The sequence below is a fragment of the Plutella xylostella genome, chromosome 25, assembly GCF_932276165.1.
Source record: "Plutella xylostella chromosome 25, ilPluXylo3.1, whole genome shotgun sequence".
Taxonomy (NCBI): Eukaryota; Metazoa; Arthropoda; class Insecta; order Lepidoptera; family Plutellidae; genus Plutella; species Plutella xylostella.
In genome coordinates, this window is record NC_064005.1 from 1,103,004 (window position 1) to 1,120,601 (window position 17,598).

The 17,598-nt window shown below is 39.8% G+C and overlaps 1 protein-coding gene across 6 annotated transcripts in view; it reads right to left on the reverse strand.

The window, feature by feature from the left end:
* The window catches only part of LOC105381563 (homeobox protein homothorax), a 200,644-nt gene that overhangs the window by 50,693 nt on the left and 132,353 nt on the right, over positions 1–17,598 (reverse strand). The window lies entirely within an intron of this gene.

Sequence of the window (17,598 nt, forward strand, 5' to 3'; positions counted from 1 at the left end):
TGACCGGAGGATTCGCTGTGAGTTTATCATATTTCGGTTTTGTAGTCGCCTTAATAGGCTTCATAAATTTTTGATATCGTTTTTCTGTTTCTCTGTTCGGCGGCGCGGCGCGTCAAAAAACTGAGCGCGCCGAAAAAACATTTATTATTCCACTGCAATGGAGGAGACTAAACGCCCGAGTTTTTTCAGTCAATTGATGCATCGTTATAAGTTATTAATAAATTCTTTAGACAAAAAATAAGTAGTTAAAATAAAAAAATGATTTTATAAGCGGCTTCCTTCTGTTTGTCTGACTTTGTTGGTGCTGTCCAAACAAACACAAGTTAAAAATATAATTCATCTCGGCAGGCACCGTCTTACCAATACAAATCGTATATTGCAGGAGCATTAATGCAATCTATCAGCGGAGAACAAATATTATTAGTTCAATTTGTTGAGCAAACAAACGGTACGCACGGTAAGACAGACCACCCCTGCACTGCAATTCGTTTACATTCAAAATGGATTCCTGTATTGTTATTGTATTTATAACCTATAAATAATTAACTAAAACACTACAGATATATCGTTTTCACTAAACTCTACCGTGAGATACTTCCGCTAGTGGATTACACTCATAAAGATAAACGCAGATACCAACATTTCGATGTTCATAAAACAAACATCAAAAGAAGACGTAAGGCGTACTAAAGCGAGCCCCTTTCATAAAACCGCGAATTCCCAAATGATATGCGTCTAGAAACAAAATTCCCGCGCTATGAGCGACTGTACGGCGTATTTTACAATTTTCTCAACGTTCGGTGTTGCCATAACAATAATAATATATTCACGAGCCCCGGTGATTTCCGGACGTGTCGTAAAAATCATGCAGTCTCGGAGGAGCGCGTTGTCTTCACAGAGGGCGAGAAAAATTGTATTTCCGAACGGGCTTAGGTGAGTTCCGAAAGTGAGAGCAAAGGAAAATACTATGTTATCTGATGGATTAAATTCTTCTGTACAGTGACGTGACATGTTCCGTATTTGGAGTAATTCAGGTATCCAAGTTTTCCGGAAAATTCAAAGTTTAATCGTGAACGCATGAAGTTAACATAAACAATTTTAGTTATTTACAAGCAGCCAGCTACCGTAGTCGTTACAGGGACCGCATGACCACAAATAGATGTCAAAAAACTAGGGGTCCCACGCATGGCGGCTTTACGTTCCACCAGGGACACATAAAGGTGCGGAGGTGGTCCTAACCCTATCGAAGTAATGTCCAACTGATGGATGGCGCTTTCTCAACCCTTCGCGGGCCTTCCCGGCACCAGAGCGTCTCGTTGCTTTATTTATTTAATGTCTTTGTTTATGCGCCGAAATACTCGTTGTATCCCCGTTTTTTATCGTGTGAATTTCTTTTTGTTTCAGTATTTTTTATATTTGAAGCAGATTATGTTCTCCAGTTTTTTATAACATTAATTTCGGATTGAAAATAGTAGGATGTCATGAAATCTGTGCAGTGTTAAGCTGGTATAGATCTATATTTACTCACGAAATTACAGCGCTGAAAGACACCTGCCAATTTCCGTTCAGAAACTACATTTTTACCAGAATTCAATAGGTTATAAAGAATTCACGCGTCCAATACGGGAGCGGTTACGTCGACAGGATCGGTTTAAATTATGCAGATCTGTAATGGACGGCGAAAAGCCCATGCATTTTTGTTGGGAATGGAAATAGTTTTAGAAGTTTAAACATTTTCAATGGGTTCAGGGAGCACTTTTATTCCATCAGTACATTTTACGTTGACATTTTTGTTTTAGATTTTCGTCACGTCATACCCATTTTTAGCTATTTGGAACGCAGCATCGCGTTCAAAAATGCAAAATCTGAAACACGACAAGCCATTCTATTCCGTGTACTCGAATTTGAATTTCGAAGCGAACCAGCACGTGAACTATCAATGGCCGCGGAAACAATGGCCTAACGAAGCTAAACAGAGACGGTAAATAGCATTCGATACTAATCTCTCGGAGCCGGAAGAGGCCGCGCTGACGGCCGCTCGGAACTACAACTGGGCTAGGAAATGAGATAGGTGTGCGTTCAGAAACTAAACGTTGATTTGTAAGGCCTTTGATGGAATTGGGCCGGCGACGTGTGCAACCGCGTTTCTGGACTTGAATTAACCGTTTGCCTTTGGCCTTTAATAATTTGTCTCCCTCCTCGTTACTCGAGGGTCAATCCGAGCCCTTTGATCAACAAAACTGATCCACCGCTGCCGTATCAATGATGCTATTAACATAAACGCTGGGTATTTTACGTCCCCCGCATTAAACAAAGCGACTGTCTAAAAAGCCTTCACGTCTGAGCCGCAGCAGAAGACAAACTTCGCCATTCATCCATACTTTTAAGGAATAACATATCATTAGCCAAATCCGTTGAAAAAAGTGGGATTGTTTTTAAGGAGGCTAGTGCGCGGCGAGATCAAAGAGCCGTCGCTCCGCGGTGCGTCTGCGCAACAGTTGCAAATCAAATAATAAAAAGCATATTCATGAGGACACCGAGACGCGGCTGCAGGGCTGGCTCCTCCGAATGTCACATTAATGTAGTTGCATTATGTCACTCGTATTATGTAGACTGTAGAGACTAATAAGACGTAATAAGAGTATTGGTAAAAGTATTGAAATGAATATGGAAGTGGCGGTGACAGTATGATTAGTTAATTCGTAATTATAATAATTGTAATCTCTTTTCTCTATATGCACTTACATTATGTCTTATGTCTCTTTCACCAAAAGGTTGGAAGATATCGCTATAAGCGTTAAAACCGCCTTTTGTATCCTAATTAATGCCATGTTCAATTATTATTTATTTCTTAGTGTGAAATGAAATTTCTGTAAAATCAAGAAAGAAATACATCAGAATTTCAGAAGCACTTTTAAAAGCGCATCCCTGTTCGACGACATCAAAATAGTCCCGTTTTGCATACAGCCCCGCGCACATAAATAAGGCCGGTGTGTTCAAAGCGGTACGTCTCGCGATTGGGCCCATTGTCCCGCGACTGTCACTGCCTTCCGATCTTCGATTTAGATATCCGGGACCAAAAGAAGGACGCTTTTCACATAATAGGTAGCTTCTTTCAAACTTGACTTTTTAAAACGGATAAATCTTGATGGACTTTGTTCGTTTTACTCAAGTGTAACAAAAACAATGCACGCTAAACTGCAAAACCGAGGGCTATTAAAAACTTTAGCCAACACACATAATGAAAACACAAAATTCCATCCGCGAAAGTTCAAAACCGCACGCCAGCATAAATTTAAACTACCGCGATATTGATTAGTGCTGCCAGCGGCTAAAACAGTAAATTATAGAGTACTCGATTCTGGAATCGGATGAATCGAATAAACAGTAACCGTGTATTGTGCTTATACGGTTGACAGGGGAGATAAAAGCAATGTGCTTGCATAGAATCATACATTATCTGCAGTAATACATGAACAGATAGCGCGGGAACACGCCACGTCAAAGCTAGAGGATAATAAAATGTTTCACAGTCTAAATGACGGATTGTGCCAATAGTACTTAAAATGTATCTAAACGACAAAAAAATGTATTTTTTTGCAAAACTATTTATATATCTTTTATACCTACGTCAAATCAAGAAAGAACTTATCCTGATTTAATTGGTTAGATAACATTCACAAGTTTTGTAGAAGTATTCAATTATCTTTGATCTCATTTTTATTACCATCGCTCATCCGTTGCCATCTAAAACGTTAAGTTAAATCGAATGATTTCGAGATTGGATTCAGATGCTACTCGATTCTAGACTCCGGCCGATGCTATCTCTCCAGTAAAATGTCGCAGATGGAATGAATAGGAAGATAAGACATTATAAAGACGTGAAATTATAAGCGAGTGCCTAGATCGAGCGATCCAAATGTTCATACAGTTTCTAGAAACTGGTTCTGCTACTTTTGATATACGTATTATAATCTCAAGTGATTTCAAATAGCAATATAAACGTCACATTAATTTTATTCCCGACTGCTCCATTATAATTTTACTTTCTACCTCATAACATTTAAATTAAAACAACAAATCACTCAATGATAAAAATCACAAAGACGCGAATGTTCGCACATATTTTCGAATCCATCGTCGCTTCGATCGAAAACGCATTCACCCGCTGATCGGACGCAACTAGGCATAAACAGCGAGGCCGCGGCTGACAAATTTCATATCTAACAGATATCGATTCGCCGTAAATCATCGGGCGATTCGCGGCCCGCGGTCTGCGCCTGCCTTTATGTCGCGCCCGCGTGAGTTATCGGTGTGAACGCAGCTTTATTTTATGGCCAGCCTCATGCATGATGGGTGAAGGATGTAGTGTAAGGCTCTGTGCACATGTGGGACTGGGCTGCGGACTGTCAGCGGTTGTGTTGTATTCGAGCGGTGTGATTTTGAATTGTTGGTGTTGGATTTGTCAGGTTCAAAGGTCAATATGGATCAGGATTTAACCCGTTAGGATCAACGTCTCAGCTTTTTAAAACATGACAGTATAATTTCTATTTAAATCATCTTGACCTTCTGTCTAAAAAAATAGCAAAAAAGGTGCAAGTTCATGACATTTGACCTCATTAGTGCGTTCTTTCAGATAGACACAGAGAGAACATCGATCGGAACACTTCATGACAAATGGCCGGGCCGGGGGCTCCGCCAGGGCCGTGTCGTCAGCGGAGCCCGAGGGCGGGGGCGGAGCGCGCGACCCGCCACGTGCCAGCACAGACCTAGCAGTGACGTTATTATAGAAAACTTTAGTTTTATTTAGATGATGTAGTTGGTTTCATCTTGTATTTCAAATTGAACCTAAATATTACAGTTGAAACACCATAAACGCCTTATTTTACAAAAATTATATAATACTTCATGATTAATTTAAATATAAATATTACTTTATATTACCAGTTATAGGTTAAAGTACATACAACCGATCCAAGGTGCACTAGTCGATGAAAGAATCTAATACTTACCTCCAATCGCGATAATCTTTAACATTAAGCTATACGCTGGTACAAGTGGGTAGGTGGGTAGTACAAAGTCGTGTTTTCAGCCGTTACAGCGGCCGTCGGGCGTCAAGACAAAGTCCCTTCATCGGCAGTGGCCACAGACCTATACATGCCATTATAACACCTAATCCCAACAACTACGACTTCTATTCCAATGAATATCAGATTTCAACTACCACATCCCAAAAAGTCTTATTCTAAAGCGTTAAAGCTCAATTTGGGCTGAACTAGACGCAAGTTGGTGTAGGTACTGCAGATGTAAGTGACTATTTGAGCATTAGATAAATTATTCGGCCACTATCCCTTGACAAGAACAGGATCGACAGGTCGAGACAAGGTTTAGGTTAATCCTAATTATACGGGACGGAAAGGGCTTTTGACTCAATATTATAATTCTCAACAATGAAAATAAAGCAAGCAGGATGTGCAATTCAAAACCTTTGAAACTCTATTTTCAAATTCCAAATTTAAAATTCTACTGCGTGTGGTGAGCTTCCATTTACGGAAGAAAAATTCGAATTTTGAACTCTGCGTAGCATTTTCTCCATTAAACCAGCCAGCTCCATTTCATCTTCCAAAAAACAAACTGTCTATCTATCTAGTTCTTGACGTACGGATATTGGAACTGGCCGAAAATGAGAAGAAAAAGAAACGGTGATTTTTGACATTTCAATATGCACTCATCAGCCGCAGCCGCGATCCCGGCGAAGTTAATTAACGGACATGATTGTTGCCAACGAAGATATTTCTGTACATCGGTACGGATTGTCAGTCTCAAAATTGAAAATCATCTATTTGAGAATTTTTAAGTATCTTTTCGACAGAAAAAATATAATATTCCATTTATTCTGACAGGATACCGTTAGCTTTTTTGGCATGATGGTACGAAAGAGCGAATTGGGTACCCATAACCACATGCCTACACAGAGAAAGATGTTTTACACCTATAAAAAAACAACAAACGCTGCCTTGACTCATGGTTTACGAACGTCAATCAGAGCTGTCAGAAATGACAGTTGTCTGCGTTCCCGCCTCCTATCTAATAGAGGCTAAGGATTTGGAAAAAACACGTTCGAAGTTCGAAACTCCGATTTGGCGATTAGCAGTATTTTTGAAAATGGAATCGCTCGCTTCAGGCACGTCCCGCCCACAAAATGGCTGACACACAATACTAATCACCCGCGAAGGGTGAATGATATACAATTTTATTGAAGAGATTTGTTATTATGTGATTATTATTGTTTAAACCTATCATTAAATGAGAGCTTTGCGCGTGGGAAGGGATTAGAAAAAGGTTTTTCTAATTTAAATGGCTCGTGCTCGGTGGATAATTGGCCGTGTTTTGAATCTCGCGCATTGATTCCTAAAGTCAAAGGTATAATTTTAATAATTTATTTTGTAGGGTTGTTTGTTACATTACTATTATTACCATTTACCGTCTAATCATGTGAATATGTTTAGATTTCGCCGATAAAGCTTAAAAGAAGAGCGTACATTCTCACAAACGAAGCCGTAAAGAAGCAAAAAGGCAAGCAGAGAATATTGAAAAGGCAGGTTGGCGGCCACTAAGGAGTATAAAGGCGCGTGTACATAGCGCCGCGACAATGCCACCCCGTATTTATTCGCGATAACCTTGTCATCTCGGTGACAGAGTGGCGTGGTTATCGCCGCCATTGTTGCACTGTATTGTTCGCATCGACAACTTTACAACATTGTTTCACCCGCGCTGCGATCGCCGACGCCCCGAAAGTGAGATTTTGAAATGCACCTCTTTCAGTGTTTCTGAACTTATCTGATATTTTCAGTTAAAAAATGTTTTTTTTACCTAATCATAAACAATGTTGCCTCCGCGAGAAAGAGACAATGGGCCAAACATTGCGAGCTCCTTTGATATAACCATGAAGTCAGGTACCAGGAGATCAAAGAAACTAGGAACAAAGTGAAAACTGTACCCGTTTCATTAGGCACAATGTTAACATGTCTAGCCGCAGGGCCCACTTTGTTGCGTTGCTGAACGTCACTCGCAATTCGGAGCTTTGAATCTTTGATATTCCTGAACGTAGCTCTTGTCGATGTCTGTCGGCGAATCACAAAAGAGGTACCTACTTAGCTCCTTTCTGTACGTTGTAAGTACCTTTTAAATATGTAGATACTTACTGACTTTATGAAAATACGTGATCGAGAGCCACACACAAAACAACAAAACCAATATAAACTAGCTCACTATTTCTACAAGAACAATAATCTGCAGAAGCTAAATCACATAAATTAGTGCAGTTGGAAAAAATTAAAAAATTAAAAAAAAATTTCATAAGAATATTCCGGAACACTGTCGATATTACGAAATAATCTGGATCTAGCGGACATGCAGTGACTAATCATAGTGGACGGTCTAGCCAGAAATAAAAATACCGAATAGAATAGGAAGAAGTGACAGCCCTGTCAATGTTCTATCAAGGTGCGCCTGACGCCGGTGTAAAAAAATAACAAAAATATCCACAAAAACTCTTATAACGGAACGCTAGCTGGCTAAATTCGCACTATTCGAAAAAAGAACAATATGGCGGAAATTTGAAAACGGCGGTGGCGGTGGACACAACGATGGAAAAAAGTATAATGTAGGTACTCGTAGAAAATCATGGGACAATATATTTTTAAAAGGATGTGCGTGTTTTAACAAGAATAGGTGTAGCTGTTAGTAATTTTGGTCCACATTACAGACCGTCATTAAGTAAACTCTAAATTAACAGGCACTCCCACAAGTCAAGCACCACGTAACCATACCTCCAAAAGATCCCAATAAACAAAACACACTCTCATAACGGCCCAATTACCCTGACCCTCACTAAAAGCATGTGTAATTTACACCTTAAAGCGGCCGCTGTAATGCGCGATCAAAATTATAATATCAATTACCGATGCATCAACAATTCATATCAGGCGGCAGACGTAGCAGAAACTTGGAATCTCATATACGCTAATGCGGTTAGAGGGGGGTGCGGGGGGCAAGGCGAACGTCGGGAGCTGTCAAAATGTCAAATTTCAGGACATGGCGGGGCGCAGTCGAGTCAAACGTGCCCCCTCTGTGTTGGCATGCACTACCAGGGTAGCAGTCTCTGTAGGAGCACTCTGAACGGTGTGGACCACAGGGTTGGACCTGAATTTGTAGATGAATATATATTATGCAATGTAAGCAATATTAATAATTTAACAATCAATTAAATGCTGTGATTATAATTCTTTTGACCAAATATTACTTAACGTAAATAAAAACGTTTAAATATAGCAATAACTCCACCTATAGATTTTAAATAAATACTTCTCAGTGAAGCACCATCTCCCAAACATCTATCGAAAAGACACAAAAAACAATGGAAAACTAACTAGAGGGTCCATGTTTGCAGCAGAACGGGCCTTTCACTGCACGTTTAATATTCATGCATCCTCATTGGTTGGTTCCAGGAACACACAGCCATTTTCCAAGAATCTCGCATCATGCTTGAATATGAATGGATCATTTTCGTTCAGCCTTAGTTCTCAGTTGGTAACTTTGAAAATGGAACGCGACTATTTTAACAAGACCGTTTTACCTAATTCAAATTTAATTTTCCAATCAATCAGAATTGGCAATATGATAAGTTTTTTTTAAACTGCTTCTTTTTCACAAGTAATGATGTTAGCCAATAGTCTGATATAAATTCTGTAATCATATTTAAATATTCGTTCAGCGGAAAACCTACTGTTCAACCCTTAGGCATCTGTCCTCTGATTGGCTGACGGCAGACACCGTCAGCTGTCTAGAATATGATTGGCCTGTGAAGATTCACTGAGGAGACGAGTGTGTACTAACTTTTCCTGCTTTCCTTTTATTTGCTCGTTGTCTATTGTTCATTGAGCATTTTGAATTACTCTTCTTTTTAGTTTTATTGCGTTTAGTTATTGTTCTAGAACTGTAAAGCATTGTATAGTTAAGTCAAAGATTTCAAGTAGTTTTTATTGTTATTATATTTCAAAATATAAGTTTATTCAATAAGTTAAGTTATATTTAATTTGCAGTTACAGAATGGTTTTCAAAACGCATTTAAGTATTGTTGTTTCCTTAAAGCTGCAAAGGTATGCAAATACAACGCCAGGATTCATGTTGTGTTCCAGTCGCGATATGATCTGCAATTGAGTCGTCTCGTCGGCAGAACCGTTTTTGCAGCATTTCGTGTTGAACGGAACACGCCCAGCGCTTTCGGAATGTATGGTCGCCGGCCGGCTGGGAACTGCCTATTCCAAATTTGAATTTGAATTTTCGTGCGGCCAATTATTTTGAAATTCGAATATTTCTACATAGAGTATAGCATGTAAGTATCAGTAATATGCCGAATTCTAAGCAGCCAGTCTTATCAAAAGAGTTTAAAGTTAGTTAATAAAAAAATATTTAATATGCTCTCAAGTTATTTGAACTTAGAAGTCTGGACACTCGGCAATCGTAAAGTTGGCTGAAATTACTATTATTGCGCAGCAGCCATTGCATTAACCATTTAATTCCGTATTCTGAGCTTGTCCGAGCACAACTTTGTATAATAAGCTTTTCTTAACTGAACGGGTTTAAGAGAATATTCTTGATACAGTGGACACATCTAACTTAGAAATTCATTCATAACCAAACGTTATTTTTATAAGATGCTATTATTTCTATTCAATTTGTAGTAAAGCCGATAAGATGATCACTGATAAACATTTACACTTTTATGGCATATACGCAGGTCACTATACATTCTAAGTATCTACAGCCAGGAATTCCATCTTGCGATTATTTAAAGTGTGAACTTAAAACATAATTCCAGCCAGTGTTACCGTGCAGTCACGCGAACACGCCCTTATTCCCGGGCAATAAGTTTCAGAGTAACAGCAAGATATAGTTTGCCAGTAAGTGGCGGTGCATTATGGAAATGGCCCCCCCTCCCCCCCCCTGAACTTTGCCTTCCCAAGACGAGAGCGGAAGCCTGTCTGCTTCCATAGAGACACATTTTGAAAATTTAATTCCAGTTTTCATCTAGTTTATCATCAAGTTTCACCAAAATACCAATTTAAAAAGCGACGAAAAACGAAACAATAATCGAATACAAAATGGCAGACAATAATAGACACTGGCTGGCTGTATGAGCAAAGGAAAAAATCATCCAACTAATTTTCCTCTCCATTTTCGGAGACGCGCATTTCCGAATACGGCCCGCAATATTTCCGCCAGCTCCTCTCATGTCACCCTGGTACATCCGAGCTGACGTGTCTGCTGAAGCGACCAATTCCGCTAATGGCTGCTCGCCTGGTCCCGCGAAATTACGAGCGCTTTAAAAGTGCAACTTGCCTTGTTTGTTTTGTCATAAAATTTCGCCAGAGCAGCTAATATTTGTGAAAATATTACGAGTAATGCGTCTGTTATTATTATTAGTGTGTTATGTTCGCAAGCCAGTTTTAAATCTTTCGTCTCTTATGTAGTACGTTTTTTTTCAGCTGCGTTTTAAATTAAAGTTACCTAGGTGCTGTCAGTTTAGTGCTCAACCTAAAACGGATGAAACAAGTTCCTGCTTTAAATATATAAACCAAGTTAAATTTTAATGTCTCCTTGTGACCTACACTTCTAGCGAGCCGCCGCACAATCAACTAAAACGCTAATCCAATATTTCAACATTAAGTACGGGAATAAAGTTGAAATAGTGAGATATCATCTGAGGTTACGACCGCGCCTCATCCCGTGGTTTATGCGTCGTTAAGGTGTATCCTGCCATCAATTAATGAGATATTTATCTTGGCTTTGACGACCGTCACATTCTACGGTAGATTCTTAGCGAGTTTTTCCGAACTTTAATAACATTACGTTTTATGAGGATTAACTAGTTAATTATTTTAGTGCACGTACGAAAAACATTCTGGTTCCCCTGTGATAAAGCATTATGATACCCGGCTTGCATAGCTCCCTGAGCGGTCAGTCTGCCTAATCGCGCGTCTCGCATTATCGCGCGGCCAGCCCCGAAGTTAATCGGCCAGCCTTGATTAGCTAAGCTCCTAGTTCCTCTGGGGCCCTGGTGCCGCTTATGCAGGCATGAGTAAGCTCCCGCTTGACCCTCCTAGGGAAATTGGATGCAAATACGAGATTAGCTGGCAGTGGATGGTCAGTGCGAGGAAAAACCACTATCTGTGAAAGTTTCAGGCTAAATAACCACTCCTCTTGCACCCTCTGTCCTCGACAACTTCTGATTACACATTGGAAACTAGGAGCACGTGAGATAAAGGTGAAACCCACTTATCAAAGTCCGGCAGGGCCGGATTTGTCAACAAAACAAAGTCCCACCTGTCTGCGCTATAATTCATCGGCACGGACCAAAATGCAAATGCGAATTATCAGCTCCATACACCCGCGGTACGTTTGATTATGCAAATTATTGTATATTAAAATTAAATAAATACGCCCCTGCCTGCTAACGGCCTTTTCCCGAATTTAAATCATTTTGTTTTTCGGGAGTTGCTAGTTGGTGGCGGGAATCTGTATTGATGCGCTTTTCCGAATTTGAACTGAACAGTGAGCGATTAATTTATGGCTTTATTGTTCAGTATGTCTACAACTGTTTTTTTCTATTCTATAAGGCATTTTATATTAAGTAAGTACTATTTTTTTATATAATACTTTTGCATTTACTTTTGATAATAAATCTTGGAATTTCACATTTAACTGTTTTTCTAGCAACAAAAAACCAACTGGGAAACAGTTTTCCGTGCCCCAACGAAGCTGCCTCACAATCTAGATATATGGTCGAGTTAAGATGTGCATCTAAATAGCCTCTGCCTCCCTGGTAGCTAAGTTTAGATTACTTGCACCAACTTTGCCGGGTTTCAGGGAAATGTAACTTTTCCTTGGGAAAAATTCCCCCGTGTAACCCGTTTGCTTGACTTGAATTTACTGCTCAACTTTGATGCTCTCCTGGTCATGCGAAACATAATCCAGTTAGGTAAATCATCCATTATCATCATTAAGTTATCCTAATACGTACTTTCCAAGTATACGTACATAATTATAATGTAACGTATGACGCCTACAATCTGACTTTAAAACGCAGCAAATTTTACTACGCACGTAATGTCCACCCTAAAAGCACCCTTTTTAGTCGATATATTTCCACGTCACCATAAGTTGAAGGGTTCATTCGTTCATTAAAGATTCACATACAAAAACACTTGGACCGTCCGTCTATTAAGCCTGGCCTCAGGGGAAGTGTACATTTTTAAAACCAATACACCCTTGAGGGGAGTAAATTGTTGCGTGAGATACACATTTGGTCAATTCCTGAACGCAATGTGAAACAAACTACTCTGTGTATAAGGTACAAAGACTATTGAGACAGTAACGAGTAAAACTGGCCTTCCTGTGCAACAAACAAACACGTTTCTAAGGTGAAAACCTCGCAGTGAAATATTTCTACGCAAACTTTGTACTCAACTAAATAAATGACTTCACGTACATAATGGACTCGTCACCTTTGCGGAACTTTTTGCATGCTTCCTCCATGCAGCTGCATATTCAACTTTTTGCTCTGGAGGTCTGGACTCCTTTCTCTGTGTTTGATTTATATTACACCAAGACTTTGTACTTTGTAGTTCTTTTTTTATACAAAAGTTTTGGGTTAACCTAGCTCATCTAACTACATTTACCTAGCTGTAGGGTACACTGTGTAAAAATAAATATAAACAGTGCGGGCGGGCGCCGAAATTCTAGTGAGATATCACACCTAATACCAGGGCACCATAAGTTAGAGACAGCAATATCCAGGCGACGGGCTCGCCCGAAAAATCCTCACGGAACTGGGTTCCCTCGTTTGATTAATGTATTCTAGTGTCACACTGTTATTGCCAGAAAACCCGTATTCTGAGCGCCGAAAGCTCCTATCTCAACTGTGCTACTGCAAATCTAGGGTATATTAAAAAGGGCGGAATATTCCTATTTATGTGAGTGCGATGTACACCTGTGTCTCTAATGTATGGCGGATTTTTACGTCTTCCGAAAAGAGGTAATATAAGTTTATTGCGTGAGAAATGTAATAAAGGTCGGCGTACGTCAAATATCTGTCTGGAAACATACTACCGCTGTATTTAAATATGGCTCTTTTCCCCTTAGGTATCTGAAAAAGTTATACTTCGTAAAAATTTATAATTCAACAAAAATATAGTAATAGTTTTGCCCCAGGTGGGCTTCGAACCCGCGGCTTGCTCCGAAAGCAATTTCAGTACCGCCTAAGGTATGGTCCTCCCAATGACCACTCACCACCACTCTGCCCAATGAATTAGATGCAATATCAAAGTTTCCTTTATTAACAAGGGTCTGTGTGTATAGAGTAGCCAACAATTTATGAACATGAAGTTTGTACTACAAAACTCATAAACGGCTGAGCTGGCGCCATTCTCATTTAACTTGACCGAAACTGGCCTATCTACTGCGCATATCGAACCCACCCCCTGGACTTCGCTGGACTCCTAGTACACAACGATTCTCAAACTTGCTTGTGGGATAGAAGAGAAGATTTTGGTAATCTTGTCTAAAACATTGAAGGGATAAAGGCATACTAGATTTCTATCGCTATGATCTTCATTGAGATTGTTTTCCTTTTCTTTAACAAATCGAAAGTCAATTATATAACTATTCTTTGGGAACAAGGTGTTTAAACAATAGAAAAGTATTTTACATAAACCAAGAGGTTTAGCAAAATGGCTGCAAATTATTCCGTAACAAGGAATGCATTTATGTAGACAAAATAAATTATTAGTGTTTATATCTCGGTAGTTTGGGAAGCAGATTCCTAGACGGTCCCTCTGTCCAGTGAGCGCGCGAGTCGTTAAGATAACAGTATCTGCAACTGGAAGCAAACCCCTCAGATCCTCCAGCGGATAGTGGCATAACCGGGAAATTGTACTTTTTTAACTAACATAAAAAAAAAATCTGATGTTTTAAAATAATTATTGGAATATTAATTTTAAATATACTTACCAACATAAACGTAAGTTGTGTTCATAGTTAGTAAGAGAAAATTGCTATAATACTGAGCATCTGCGGTAGATAATATTTGTTCAGTATTGTTATTCGATCAGGAATACAATGGATATTATAACAATATCTGTGTATAATACAGAAATCCGATAACCCGAATTATCTGAGGAGTCGAATCCGTAACCCTCCAACACAAACAAAGAACCCTTTTAGTAAACCACTGCCACTATCAAATGACAAGTATTAATTAGCTAAACCTACTGAAGCGCCATTTTCGATTTTTGTTGTTTTTCTTACTATAAAATAATATAATAGAGGAAAATCTTAACTTGTGCTTACTTACTTACCAAGTTAGATAAATAGATAGCCTCTCCTGAAACTCCTAAGTATATTTTTCTGTACCTGCTTATGTATGGGTTGACTGGGAGAAAATGCATTTAGAATTAGGTGCAGTTTAATATTTGAAATTTTCAAGTTTGAAAAGTGTAAAACAGATTTGAAGATGGTCGCCGGAATGATCGGACGTCCCATTCGTTTTGTCTGCGGAGACATAATGCCATCTCATCTCCACACTCTATTTCCGCTAGCAGGGAGCTTCCTGTCCGCCCGCAGCCGCGCAGCATTAAACGACGCTGACTTAAAAATTGGGTAGTTTTAGGACACCGTGCTCTCTGGAGTCCCCGGTTGAGCGGAAATGATTTCTGTTGTCCTCTGGGGGAGTCCCGCGATGGATTTTGGTTTAATACCGGCATGTCAAAGATTTAAAGCTTTCGAAAATATACGAGTAGCAACACAGTTTGTTTTAGTAAAAAAATATTGCGTTGCTAGGAAAACGAAATGCTCCCAAGTAAAAGGGTCCAAGTTTAATTCTTGGCAAATTTGCCGTCACCGGTCCGGCTCCCAATATTAATAAATTTTCATTTCCGAGCTTCGCCTGCAATTTGCGGGTCTCTCCTTCAAGTGAAACTTACGAGTTCTCGCCCTTCCTTAAATAAAGCTGGGACCCAACTTTGTTCAGGAAGATTTTTAACTTAGTACATAGGATGGAAATTGACTCATAACTTCCCACTTCTTTCGCTCGGTTCAAATGAGAAAAAAACACGGACTTTAGTTTGCCTTTTTTCCGTTACAGGGTAAAAATCATATTATGTAAACAACAACAAAGAAGCGATGGCTGCACTAACTTTCTAAGGCGAATAAATGGAGTAGAAATTCCTTAGATGAGAATATTATTCAAGCCGCGGCGATTTTCAAAGGGAACACGATACAGCAGAAACCGAACACTGCACGCTAGAGAATTCCGCGTTTTGAAGTATCCTCCTAACAAGTCATGCTCGCTGCCATCTTTATTAATATTTTACTAAAAATAACTCGTTGTAAAGTCAATAGAAAACGTGCGTGCGTTTTTTGTAGATAATATCCACTCATAAATATAAAGAAGTGTACGGGCATGAAAGCATATGAAGTAGTTGAAAAAAAGAGTTGTTTATTGTATAGAATGGCATAAAACGTTATAAGTTAGGTACTTATTCTCAATTCTACTACATATCCATTAGCGATAAAAAAAACGCTCAAAATTTTAATAAGATCTAATGTCAACTTTTTTCACAATTTCACCCATGTCAGGGCATAAAATTTATCTTTATTATTGTTTATAGTTAGAAGAACAAGGTTTCATAGTGTATTTTACTATTAAAGGACACGCGAAGCGATGCATGAGCAGGTTATAACGACTTTATGTTGTCATAAACTTGAAACAAAGGTCCTACATGGCGGGCGATTTGCATTTTAATTCTGCGTCTTGACAGATTTGTGTGTGACACAAAATTTATAAAAACAAACTATTTTTTTAATAACAGTTAAGTGCATATGGAAAAGTTTAAGTACGGCAAAAAGTTATTGAAACTGTAAGCGACAAGTAGCGCGGGACTGCGACGCGTCGCGACGACGACGGCTTACCAGCGCCTGTCGCGGGATTACTCGAGACTTATAATTATTTTTAGCCCCAGCAGAAGGGCTTAAGGTCGGAAGGTGGGATTTGGCCTAAGACGGCGACATTATTCAATATTATTTCTTGGGAAATTTTCGTTTGGGGGAAACCTGCGACACGTCTGAAACTGTATGAAAGTATTAAGTGAGATTTGCCGCGTTCCGGTTACAGCCAATCGCTTAATTAATGTTTATGATTGATGATGATATTTAATTACTGCCGCTGTTGTACCCGACGTATCTGTAAACGCACAATGTACCAGCAACAAAGATTTAAAAGGACAGTGCCTCGTAGAAATGTTGCATCTTTATGCATGAACCGGTTTGTAATCCAGAACTGGAATTAATTCAAGCGATTCATTCAATCTCGAACAAACGCGGCGCACCGGCCATAATCCAAGATGAAACGGCTGCGTTCCATATTCAAAGACCTTTGTGGCCAAGAATTTGAATGTTGAACATAACATTGATGATGGTTGACGCCAGCGCCAATTGAAACTACGGTGAACCAATCAGCGGCGATTCAGAATCCGCTGTGTGGCGGGAACAGGTGGCGCGCTGTCACCGGGCGGCGTTCCATTTCCCGCAACGCGTAATCGAATGAATATTACAAACGTCACGCTGACAGCTATGCAGTTTCATGCCCGATATGTGGGTCGGATGCTCTTTTTGACGCCAATTTGAAGCATTGTCAATGTCCAACCGCATTTCGATACGCTCATCTCACCGGCTTACAAAACAATTTGGATGGAATTTGAATAGAATAGCAATTGATGTCCTGAAAATGGATTAGGGGATACAGCGATGTACGGTAACAAAAGTTTGAAGCGCAGACTGTTTTACAGGGTACTTGTAATGAAAGCACTTAGCGCTAAGCGAAGCAATTATTAGTAATTTGGAGAGCAGTAATGGGCGCGGACAGCGATGCGCAAAAACGCGCCAAACGGAACGCGCTAAAAGCTCTCTAACTCGATTTCGTCGGTTACTTTTTTAAACTTTGAAAAGCACACCGAAATAAATCCTTCGATTCAGTGCGGAACTATTGCGATATTTGTACAATCCGGTGAGACTTAAAAGCTTCCGCGTTTTTCGTAATTAAAACTGGTATAACTCAAAGGAGTTGGAAATTCACGGAATTCATAGCCATAAAGAAAGTGGGATTCGTAGTCGAGCGAGGCGAATGAAACACAAATACCAGGCTTTCAGGAGTCGAGAGGAGATTTGGAGAGCGTCACCTGAGCGCTGAGCGGCGCGCGCCTTCTTCGGTCCTGGTGATTTATGGGCGCGGATCCGGACCGGTAATGAAATTGCACCCCCCCACCCCCCGCCGGCCCGCTCTCCCCCCGCGAAGCTATTCTGAAATTACTACGCAACACTTGAGCCGAGCACTAAGAGAGACTATCCCAGTCTTATGTTAATGTTTGAATTTTTTGCCGTTGAATTTCGTCTTTGTCCCCATTAATCATTGTGAGCCGCTGTGTGTTTCGTTTCAGTTGGTACAGTCGAAGAGCTGCCGCGGGGTGAACGGGGCATTAG